This window comes from Argiope bruennichi, chromosome 6 (genome assembly GCF_947563725.1).
Source record: "Argiope bruennichi chromosome 6, qqArgBrue1.1, whole genome shotgun sequence".
In the NCBI taxonomy this organism is placed as follows: Eukaryota; Metazoa; Arthropoda; class Arachnida; order Araneae; family Araneidae; genus Argiope; species Argiope bruennichi.
This window is the reverse complement of record NC_079156.1, coordinates 78,427,897-78,440,851: the sequence shown is the minus strand read 5'-3', so window position 1 is coordinate 78,440,851 and position 12,955 is coordinate 78,427,897.

Sequence of the window (12,955 nt, the reverse complement as noted above, 5' to 3'; positions counted from 1 at the left end):
AAAAAAAATTCCAGTATAATCATTTTTATTTTTATGTAATTGTTGACTGTTTAGAATATAAAATGGCTTGAGATTATTAATTTTTATCTGGGGGAGGGGCTTGTAGTTTGGGTGTGTGAAATGTAGACTCATTGTCTTTTTAAAATTTTAGAGATAATTTATTAATTAGCTGGATAAAGTATGAATTTTTTTTATAAGTATTTTTCTTTTCTGTTGGTAAGAATGCAAAATAAATAAATAAAATAAAAATGAAAGTTGTCTAAAAAAGACTAATGACTGAAAAGTATATTAATATTGATGCAAAAATTAGAAAGAAACTTATTTGTCAATTTGTTTAAAAACAGTTATGAATATTCAAAATTGTTTTGTATATAAATATTTATATAATATTTACTGATTATATTATTTTTATTTACAAATATTAATATTATAGATTATTTTATTACAAATATAAAGATATAAATAAATAATAATAATGCAAATTCTAGAAAAAGTTTTTTTTTTTTTTTTTTTTTTTCCCGCAAGAATAATGTGTGGTTTTTGTATGAAAAATACGGTTTTCCTTAAAAAAAAAATTTGATAAGTGAATTGGAAAATAAAAGGAAGGAATCATACAAAAATGGTATATCACAAAATTATAACTGAAATTTAACTGACATTCTTATTTGTTCCTTTTTTAACATTTGGAGACATTTTTGCAGTATAAATTACATTCAAAAAATCAAATTTGAAGAATATTCTTTATTCAAATTACACTTCATTTTGAAACTAATTAAGATAAAAAACTTCATTCTTTAATATGTATTTGCAAACGATAATAAGAAATAATAAATATCTAAATGTCAATAAAAGTTTAGTAGTTGTATGAGAGAAATTAACAAGGTTTATTCTTTTTAAATGAATTACTTGCACTACACTTGGAATTCAGCTTCAAGATTGGAAAATATAGGTACACAGACAATGTTAAATATTTTCTAGCCATGTATGCACGATATACCAATTTACCCGAAGCAGAAAGAGCTTATCAGTGTTGTCGTGCTTTTAATCATTGCATGTATGCATTGAATTAATTTAGTAGCATATGGTTTTAGCTCGATGCACTCTAAAAAATAACTGATTTAAAGAGAAATTCGGATTTTTGTAATTGCAGCAGTAGTTTTTTTTTTTAAATCGAACTATTTCAAAAGAATTAAAGAGTGATTGAACCTCTATTCCAAAACCTCGTAGCATGATATTGTTTTATGTTTGACTGGTGTTCTTTTTATTTATTTTGTTTTAGTCTTCCGATATTTTTGCGATTTATTTCATTTATAAGTTTTTAAATGATATAGTTTAAAAATTAATTTTTTTAATGTTATAATTTAAAGCGGGCAGTATTTGCTACTTACTGATAGTCCACTGGTACATGATTCCGAAATGCTGGAGAATTCCATTCTTCTGCGACATGCAAAATTGTCACTATGAATGCTACATTCTAAAAACAAAATTGTATAAGAAACGATTAAAATTTGAATAACTTTATTTTATAAAGTTAGAATCAAGTTGCACAAATGTAATATATAGCAAAATGATCCGATTTTTCAATGTCGAAAAAGATTTCACAAATTCATTCTGGTTTCAAAAACAAAATTTAAATGAGGTTCGAACTTCTTATTCGATGCGTATTGTAGTATCGTGATAATTGTTTAATTGATATATCTGTCTTAATTTTAGTTTTAAAATGTATTCTTGATTACATAACAGCATTAACGTGCGCGCGCATACACACAAAGTATATTTAATATCGTGGCAATACATGTGAATACAAATCCAGCAACTAAAACAGTGAAAAGGGCAAACATAAAATGTACTTAAAATATTTTTTAAAAATAATTTGAAAAAAAAATTAATATTGCTAAACAGTTTATTTTTTAACAAGTTTTTATTAACTCACATTCTTGTCTGTCTATCTGTTCATTATAAATTTGGAAATCGATTTTTAACTAATTTTCTGCTGGGCCAGAGAACCGAAATTTTAAACGTAGTTAAGAACTGGATGACAATGTAATATTAATTTGCTTTTTTGTTTGTTTGGTAAAAATTTCATCACCAGGAAGTTAATTTAGAATCAATTGCAAAATTCCCTATACAGAAGACTTGAAAGCTTAAATAATTATTTAAATTAAAATAATTTAATATTTAACCATTTTAAAACAGTTTAATAAGTATAATCTAATTTCTGTGTGAAAAATTATAAATTCGTTTTGGGGCTCAGAGAAATTATTTTATACATTTTAGTCCTTTTAAAAACGAGGTATATTTAAAAAATATTTAAATAATTATATTATTTTTAAAATACCATTTTTTTATGCAGTGATATTTTTCTAAATTATTAAATTGTGGAAAAATAAAAAAACTTCGATTTAATCTTATAATTTCGGTTATCGACAAAGAGCGATCTAGCATGTCTGCCTGGTATTCCGGCAATCGCTGATATATAATTCAATTTTTTAAAATTATACACGTTTATTTCCAATAGTTATCTGTCAATACTTTTATAGACTTTATATCTTTTTATATACTTATAAATCGTTTTTGCATTTCGCGTTGTAAACGTGCATACTTTTAAGACCACTTGTCTACTTAAGAAGTAACTATGTGTAGTTGATTGTTCTAGATCTAAAACTGTCATGTAGAGCATTTTGCACGATTTACTACCCCTTGACTTTAAAGATGTAATTCTTCGGTGATTTTTCGCTTTTTTTTCCCCCTCCCCTCTTATCCTTTTCCGTTTTTAAAGAAATTTATAGTTCAGTTGTTCAAAAACGACTATTTTAAAATAAATTGAACAGAAATCTTTCTAAATATAAATACAGCAATAAGCAACTAACTACTGAGCAAAGGTTTGTGAGAAACAATCAAGTTTAAGGAATAAACCAGTTCAAAGAAACTATCTGGAAAAGCTACCAAATTACAGAAAAAAACTCATTTAAAAAAGAAATAGTCTGATGTCTCAAATTTCTCTCACATTTAAATCTTGCGCATTTTTCATCATTGTTTGATTTGGTACATGCAGTTAAGTTAAACCTTAATTGTATGCACAACAAAATTCTATTAAAAGCATATTTTGTACTAGAACCTACTCACTATGGAAAAAAATATCTTGTGCAACAACCGAGGGAAAAAGAAGCCAGGATTATAAGCCAAATATTAGAAGCAACAATGAAAAAAATTGGAGTCTCATTTCAATATTGAAATACATATTTGTAAAACATGCTTACAAATTTGTTAAAAATTAATAAAAGTAGAGAAAAATTATACAACAAAAATTTATGTCATTGAAAAGATATTTTTTAAATTTTAATGATATAAAATCCTTTCTGAGCTATTTTATATTTAGAACCAATGATTAAAAAAAGTCAAAATTCCAGCTAATTTTTAACTAATTGTAATTTTAAAAAAATCGTTCCGCGATTCATATTTCCACACTCCAACGTATATATGTGTCAACTTTGGAAACTCCGGTTCAAACAGCCTGCCCTTTAAAACGCCAAAATACACGGACACACACACATTCATCTTTATTATTAGCATCGATAGAAATATAATATGTTTCAAGATGTTCACCCATTAAAATTAAATATTACAGTGCAATAGATTGCCTGTTCCAAGAAAATAACTTCCAAATTTCGGCATAGCTTATATATTAAGTTGACATTATTGATAAGTGAAGTTTGCCAATAAAATGCTCCAGATTTTTTTTCGCATGGATAGTTTATTTATTTTTAATTTTTGAAATTAATAATTTTAAATAAAATTAATTAATTACAAATTAAAATACAGCTCTTACTTATACATAAGTTTTCCCTCCAAGGGTGGGCACCTAGAAATGAGGATGAGAAGCTGCCGGCATGGTGATTGGTTCTCGCCACCCTGGAGGGTACACGAAAACGTGGGGGTCTGACTCCTCCCATCGATGGCGGGACGTACTTCCTTAGGGCTGTACCGTAGCCGATAATGGTCCTTGGGACTCCACCAGTGTTGCTGTAGAGGCAGTCCGGCCGTTCAGTTTTATTATCAGTGGGCCTTCGGAAAGTTAGTCATATAAATAGATTTTCATTTAAATAATATATGAATTATCATTAAAACTTAATTTTTATATAGTTTAATAATTATAAAAAATTTTAATGCAGATAAATCATATTTCTAATCATTATAACCATTAAAAAGTCATTAAAATTTGTAAACTATTAAGTTAAAATAGTTACAAAATTTCGTTCTGAAAATATGGAATCCGCTAGAGCGACATCTGGAATAGAGAGCAGCTTTCAGTGTATGGAATATAAAGGTACGTGTTCAAAATTTGAAATTTATTTGCCAACAGATCTACTAATGAAAGTTGATTTTGTGAAAACCCATACTCGCCATTTATTAATTATCCAAGATGTCAATTTTTTAATATGATAATTATTATTCTTGCTCTTCTATATATTTATAAATTAATAGATTGCGAAAAATATATACGAACAAAAATATATATATCGTGAATTTTTTTTTCTTGATAAAATTAATTATATTTTTCACTAATTTAATTTAAAGTTGTATTTAAATTCTTATTCTCCTTCAAAATTAAGTTTAACTATAGTTAAAATATTCTACGAATGAGCTCTTATTTTATGAATAAGACTGATAAATATGTTGATAAAAATATTTTCAAATTTTTGATCTAATTGGAAATTATTAAATTAAAAAACAACCGGTGCCGGATTTGAAATCGACAAGATGATTGATAAGAATCACCGATATCACATATGCTGCTTCTTGCTGTCTAATTTTGGCAACATAGCAGTATGTAACCTATGTTGAAAGCTTGAAAATTATTTTCTCTGAAGTGGCTCGCTATTGCGCTTTAATATTTTAATTTATTTGTGAATATCTATTTTAATTTGTGAATTCCTTTAATTTATGAATTATTTTAATTTGTGAATTTCTTAAAGATATATTATTAATAAACCTCATAGAGAATTGAATCCCCTTTATTAGGAGGTATTTCAAGTCACATGATAAAAATGTAAATTAAAAAAAATAGTTTTATTTTTATTATTATTATAAAGAAAACTGAATATATGTTTTTCTAAACAGTTTGCACTTAACGACATATTTAGTTTAAAAGTTTATTGAGATTTCTGATGTTGGTAAAAGAACGGCGTGTCAGATTTCATATATCTTGTTCGTTGTTCTATCGTATGAAAATGGCAATTCTTAATAAAATATTATGAACAAATTTAAAAATAGAATTCGCTGCGCATTCTTTAAAAGATGAAAAAGATTGACGTCATGGGAACTGATTCCATTGAAACGTATGTCCCTTCCTCTTCCCACGGATCGTAGAAAAGTCCGAAACAGGAATTTTCAACCGAGAAATATTTTTTTTTAAATATATATATAATATTATTTTACTGATTGAAATAATACTGATAGAACTAAATTATCACTTGCTCATGTTTTTCACATCTACATATATTGTTTTCAAAAGTTCGACATAATAACTTTCAATCTAAATAAAAGTAAATATTTAAAAATTTATATTTCAGGTATCTTTTTTACTATCATAGTTGATCACTAGATTCTAGATATTCCAAGTCATTAAATTTGAGAATTTATTTTATATTTAAAGGCCTAACTAACTCTTATTTTGATTAGTTAATTAAATTCGGGAAAATCTATGCCCAAAAGAATGGTTTGTATCATAAAATCACATGTTCAGAATCAGAATATTCTTTACAAGCTACTAGCGGCTGTGAATTTTGATTTCTTGTTTTAGATAAATCATACAAATTCAAAATCTAGCCTCATTACTGGTTTATTTTCTTTACTACCGCATTAGATAGCATCTTCTATTTTGGGAATCTTGTACCTTTTTGTTCAAGTGAGAATCCATAAGATACCTGGAATATTTATCCGATTTCAAGTAATTTTTCTATTAAATTCTAAAACTTAATGAATGGATGGATTGTCGTTCAGAAATGTAAAAATTCGATAAAACGATGCACACATTGCATATGGAAAACTAATTAAAGTATTGAATAAATGCTTCACTCGTTTGATCCCAACTGTCTTGAAATAGTGGCTTTCACTTCCAAACTTTTAAACAAACTAAAATCTCCAAAGCAAAATCAAACCAAGATTCCTCATCTTGACTTTTTCTATTATTTTCAAATTACGGCGTCTTTTTACTTTATTTTACATGAAATATGTATATAAAAAAAGAAAGCATTTTATTCGTGAAAAAATTCGAACTCGAGATTTTGACGAATCTGTAAATTTCAGACTTCCTTGAGGCTGAAAAACATATTTTTGGAATTATGTCTATCTATCAGTAAACACGATAGTTCAAAAACACTTTGAGAGTTATGAAATTGGCATATAGTCTTAACACCAAATTAAATTTTGAACAAAGTCCATTCATAAAAAGTCTGTCTGTCCGAGTGCCAATGAAACGATAATTTAAAAAAGTGTAGGATAAATATGATACAGTTTTAGCATCTAAAATGTAGATATTTATCAAGTTTTGAACCAAATTTGTCGAGAAATTGACTATCTGCAACACGATATATGAAATATCCTTTCACAACCATGTAAACACGATAACTTAAGAATGCAAAGATCTAGATATATGAAATTTGACACTCGGTTTTAGTATCTACAATTATCATGTCCCAATTGTTATCAAATTTTTCAAAATTGTTAAAGGGTTGATTTCTTTTGATCTGTATTTTTGTTTCTATAAACTCGATAACTCAGAGGGCACAGCGACTTAAATAAATTGTGATGGGTATGTGATCGAATGTCTATAATTATGGTTCTGTGCCAGATTTTGGTTTTAGTCTTTTGAAAATTGCGTTCAAAATGCCTAATCAGCTTTCTTCTTTATACTAAGCAGTACAAAATGCGAATGTGTGGGATTCAAATAATAAAAATTTAAGACTCGTGGCGTTTACGGCTTTGTCCATGCTACACAGTTTTATGGGAAGGGTAGAAAAAATAAAACCTTTGTTGGAATATATGCGAGAAAGTTTCAAGGAGACCATTAACATTGGTTTGTTTAGTTTTATTCAATATTTATCCTATGATGATTTCAATTCAGTTATATTAAAATCCCGTTTTAAAGTAACACCTGGGCTATTTTGGGACGGACCTCGTCATTCCAAACAGCGGTCAGATGCCGAGGACGACACCCGACTTGGTGCCCCCTTCTATTAATTTCCACACCAAACTTACTTACACGACCTTTCTTCGGTAGAATCGGAACTCGAACCCAATACTTTCCGCTTACGAAGTCATTTCCTTACCACAAGGCCACCGCGGTTCGTTATTTTGGTGACGTATTTGTAACTGTACGCTTACTTGTCGACCGGTGCGAAATTTAATTCTTACCTATAATTTTATTGCAAAGATCACATGCAAAATTTCAATTAAATTGCTCGTCATTGTTTTAAGTCATTATGTTTACATATATAGAGACAGGCAGTCTTTTTGACTTTATTGACAGTTTTCCTGAACATAGATTTTATCCAAAATTCAATCCGCATTATAATTTCTGTGTAAAAACGACTTACAGATTTTTATCAGTTTTCATGTTTATGATATGAGTTAACGTGTTCATATGACGCACGGTCCGACAGACAAACACACAGACATAATTCCAAAAAAAGTGTTATTTGAAATCAGTTTGATGGGCGGAAGCGTAAAGATGACTTGATGATAGATAGCAATGCTTTGTATAACAGCGTAGATGAGAAGAAAAAAATACGTTCGATAAAACCAAAACTAAATGTTATATTTACTAAGATAGCGCTGAAAAAAAAATATCTTCAGTGTTTAGATTTTGATGAATCTTTACTTTTTAGACCTGCTTGACCACACTGTTACTGTATCCAGCCAAACTATTTGTGGGCTAATGATCGTCTATTTGTGGACATGATGACTTAAAAATGCAGCAAGCTAGATATGTGAAATTTGTTACTTTTACGCCAAACTTCTAGATCCGTATCAAATTTTAGACTAATTTCTACAAAAAGAAGTTTGCCTATGCATGTGGAGAAGAATAATTTAAAATCTTATATAGCTAGATGGATGAAATTTAGCAAATGGTATCACCTGAAGATTCATAATAAAGTCTGAACCTTTTGTGCCATTATATTAACTATCTGTCTCTATGTTTGTTGGCTTATATGAACACAAAAATTCACAAATGCAATAAGGTAGATTAAAGAAACTCAGCATAAACTCTTGGGATCGATTTTGCAAATTTTGTCAAGCCTTGAATTCAATAGAACGATGATAAGATGCCTAAAATCGACACCCTTTATATTAGAACCTAAAGCGTAACAATAATGTGAAAATATGTAAATAAAAAGAAGTGCCAATATATTCATTTGAGTAGAAAAAACACAATATAGCAATGTTAATAGAGTATGTACGACGTTTCCTTTCTGTCCTTTAAAGCCGGATTATTAAATATGCAAAGTAGGCAAATGTCTAAAGACTTCACAAATTTAAGGGGTGGGGTCTTTGAAATTTCTTTTGTAGTATTTTTTACTGCAGTTTTGTCTAATTTTGGGCTTTCCCTTATTTATAAGGGTAACCTAATTTATTGAAATGAAAAGCAAATATTGTTTAAATTTTAGAGCTTATTTTAATAACAGTCTGACCTAATTATTATGCAAGTTTTAAAGTTAGAAAAATATCCATTCTTATAATAAAATATTATTTAGTTTGTGTTAATTTTTTTTTTATTAAAAATTATTTTAAATTTTTTGCTGATTATTTTTAGGTAGTTTTTTATAGGAAGACTACCTATTGCAATGTTTTATATGGGGTATACTGAAGTCAATACTTTTGAAAGCAACCAACAGTTAAATATTTTGATATTTCAGTATGTCAAAATTTGATATTTAAAACTTTGATTTAAAAAGTAAATCAAAATCAATAAAAATGTATTCGATTTTTGAAGTTCTGAAGAACGAAAGGGGGGGTTTCCTCGAGATTTTAATTACCAAAGGGCTTCTCGAAACCTTAATATTATATTTCTGCCTTATTTTTCCGAATTTTCGTGTCTTAGCAATAGCCTTCTAGCATTAACTTTCTATTTCCTTTCGTAGCTTTTCTCTATTCTGCTCTAATACTAGCGATCTTTTTATTCATTATGTACAAAACCACTGTTGTCATGGAAAAATTTATCGGCAGAATATTAAACTTATTCTAAAAACTAAATAAATGAACATTTCTCCTCTCCCGCCCCAATACTGACGAATTATTGTTGTAAAATAATTGCAATATATATGTGCAAGATCCATGCTCTATCCTGAACGTACAACTTGCAATCGATGTGCAGTGTATATACGTTTTTCTCATAGATGGAATAATATTAGTCTTCTACAAAACAATGAATTATTAATAAATATAATAAAAAAGTGCCGACTTATTCATACATTTTCGCATTATTACTATGTCCAAAATACACTCACTTGCTAATAATCTGCAGCACGGATAACCTTTCACAAGTCTATAAAGTTGGATTTTTTCACGTAGAGAACTGACTCGACTATTTTTCAGAATGATGTAAGTTCTAATTAGTATTCAAATCTGGCGACATTTCTTCGAACTGTAAGAGGCTGAAATGAGAATTCTTTGATGGAAATAATGACTTTTGAATCGGAATAAAAAGAAAAGCAAATTAAATGCCACATACATAATAAATATATAAATAAAAAGGAAATATTATATAGAATTGTATGTCAATAAATAATATTTATTCTTGAATTTTTTTATTTAATTATTTTTTTGGAAAACTTGAGCCGAATTAAAATTTTCTTTATTAATTTATTGTATAAAATTAAATATATATATATATAGCTACTTTGGAGCTCTGAAAATTTTAATTGTAAGCCAATGTGATTGATTTCATTTTCAAAATAATTTTCATTTCAACAAATTCAAGTGATATGGGTTATAATTGTTTGATGCTTTATTAGAACTGTAACTATGAAATTGGGCACCTATTGTCCAATAAAAATAAGTACCAAATAAAATAATTCAGGTAGAAAAATAAAAGCCATCTGTCCTCTGATTAACATCGTACGAAATATAAAATTGCCAAATTTATAATTAAATAATTTTAAAAAAAATAAGCATTGTGGATTTGGCACTGGTAACGTCATGATGTTTCGGAGTTCTGCATTGTGACAATATGGTCACGAGCACTTCCACATCATAATTTGAAATAACTATTATAATTTGTAAGTTTAAGGGAAAGCTTAAAATTAATTGAACTAGTTTATACGAGTGCATAAAGCTCCAACGTCATGGAATTTGATACTATTGTTTTATTTAATATGATCAAATTATTAGTAAAGAAGTAATATTTTAATTTTTTTATGGGGAAATGTTTTTTTTTCCCTTCTTTTTCTAGAAATGATACTTGTTGTTGATTGATGTTTATGTGAATGTTTTAATAATGTGATATATATGTGTGTCTAAAACTATGAATTATCTTTCACGACTTCTTTACATAAGCATTTTTTTGTATTTAAACGTATCTGTTTATGTACAAAGAACAAAAAGGATTTTCTAAAAATAAATGTTTTAACAGAATCTAGTTTGTGTTTTTTTAATTCTTTTATTCAAAAAAAAAAAATCTGTATTAGTTATTGATGGAGGGATATTTTTCCTCTTTCCAGGATTAGCTGGAATTAATGTAAATAATTGCAAAACATTTCAACGAGGATTAACTATAAACTCAAACGTAATTGTTGAAAAAAAAAAAATTTTTTTTTTAGTGAAACTTTTAATTGGAGGCAAAAAACTTCTCAAAATTTATTAATCATTTTCTTTTGACAGATTTTGAATCGCATTTGTTTTAAAATGCTTGGTATTTTTCATCTTTAAAAAAATTAATATTTATTGATCTTTAATGTCTATACACATACCATCTGCAATGAAAAACATTACTAATATTTCAGGTTCACTGTAGAAATAATTTCAGCATCTTTATATAGTCAATTAAATAAGACAATTATTACATATTGCTTTTTCTGTTAATTTAATTTCATAAATTATTGTATTGATTCATATAAATTCAATTTAAATTTCCTTATAAACTAATTAAAGAAAACTAAAATGTTGATTGAATTGGATACTATATATATTAGAGTGGAAGTTGAAAAATTGCTTTTGAGTTGAATATCATTTGAAATCATTTCCCCCTCCTCTTTATTTTTACAAAATTAGAAAAAAAAAAAAAAAAAAAAAAAAGGAGTTTAAATTTCATTAAAAAAAATTCCAGTATAATCATTTTTATTTTTATGTAATTGTTGACTGTTTAGAATATAAAATGGCTTGAGATTATTAATTTTTATCTGGGGGAGGGGCTTGTAGTTTGGGTGTGTGAAATGTAGACTCATTGTCTTTTTAAAATTTTAGAGATAATTTATTAATTAGCTGGATAAAGTATGAATTTTTTTTGTAAGTATTTTTCTTTTCTGTTGGTAAGAATGCAAAATAAATAAATAAAATATTTCTTCGAACTGTAAGAGGCTGAAATGAGAATTCTTTGATGGAAATAATGACTTTTGAATCGGAATAAAAAGAAAAGCAAATTAAATGCCACATACATAATAAATATATAAATAAAAAGGAAATATTATATAGAATTGTATGTCAATAAATAATATTTATTCTTGAATTTTTTTATTTAATTATTTTTTTGGAAAACTTGAGCCGAATTAAAATTTTCTTTATTAATTTATTGTATAAAATTAAATATATATATATATATATATATATATATATATATATATATATATATATATATATATATATATATATATATATATATATATATATATATATATATATATATATATAGCTACTTTGGAGCTCTGAAAATTTTAATTGTAAGCCAATGTGATTGATTTCATTTTCAAAATAATTTTCATTTCAACAAATTCAAGTGATATGGGTTATAATTGTTTGATGCTTTATTAGAACTGTAACTATGAAATTGGGCACCTATTGTCCAATAAAAATAAGTACCAAATAAAATAATTCAGGTAGAAAAATAAAAGCCATCTGTCCTCTGATTAACATCGTACGAAATATAAAATTGCCAAATTTATAATTAAATAATTTTTTAAAAAAATAAGCATTGTGGATTTGGCACTGGTAACGTCATGATGTTTCGGAGTTCTGCATTGTGACAATATGGTCACGAGCACTTCCACATCATAATTTGAAATAACTATTATAATTTGTAAGTTTAAGGGAAAGCTTAAAATTAATTGAACTAGTTTATACGAGTGCATAAAGCTCCAACGTCATGGAATTTGATACTATTGTTTTATTTAATATGATCAAATTATTAGTAAAGAAGTAATATCTTAATTTTTTTATGGGGAAATGTTTTTTTTCCCTTCTTTTTCTTCTTTCTTTTAGTAAATAGAAAAATTTCAAATATCCTATGGTAAATTTCTTAAAATTTTCTATCCTCGATTGCCAAATGCAGGAGAAAAAAAAAAAAAAAAAAAAAACACTTCCCTATGATGACAACTTTAACTAGAATGCTCATTTATACTAAGCCACAGGATGAAATCTGTGGTTCTCCAGTTAAATCTGAGCATGCGCAGGTAAACTCATTGCAGCTCAGAAAATTTCCGTTAACATTAACATAAAAGTCCGTTAACATTGCATGATCAATCACTCGCTATCTCCTTCTGTGGATTTGCAGATGTGTTTGCTTCAGTAACGTTCTTCTCCACAGTCCAATTAAATCGGCGGATAGAAAATCACCGCGTCGAAGGAGGGTAAGTTATAGAGTGTCCAAGAAATTTCACAATGGCTTGTGTCTTTCTGCTCCTCTTAAGGAGGGTCCAAGCCCCCTTCAAGTTATTCGTCCGCTTTGGGGTGAGTGACTTCC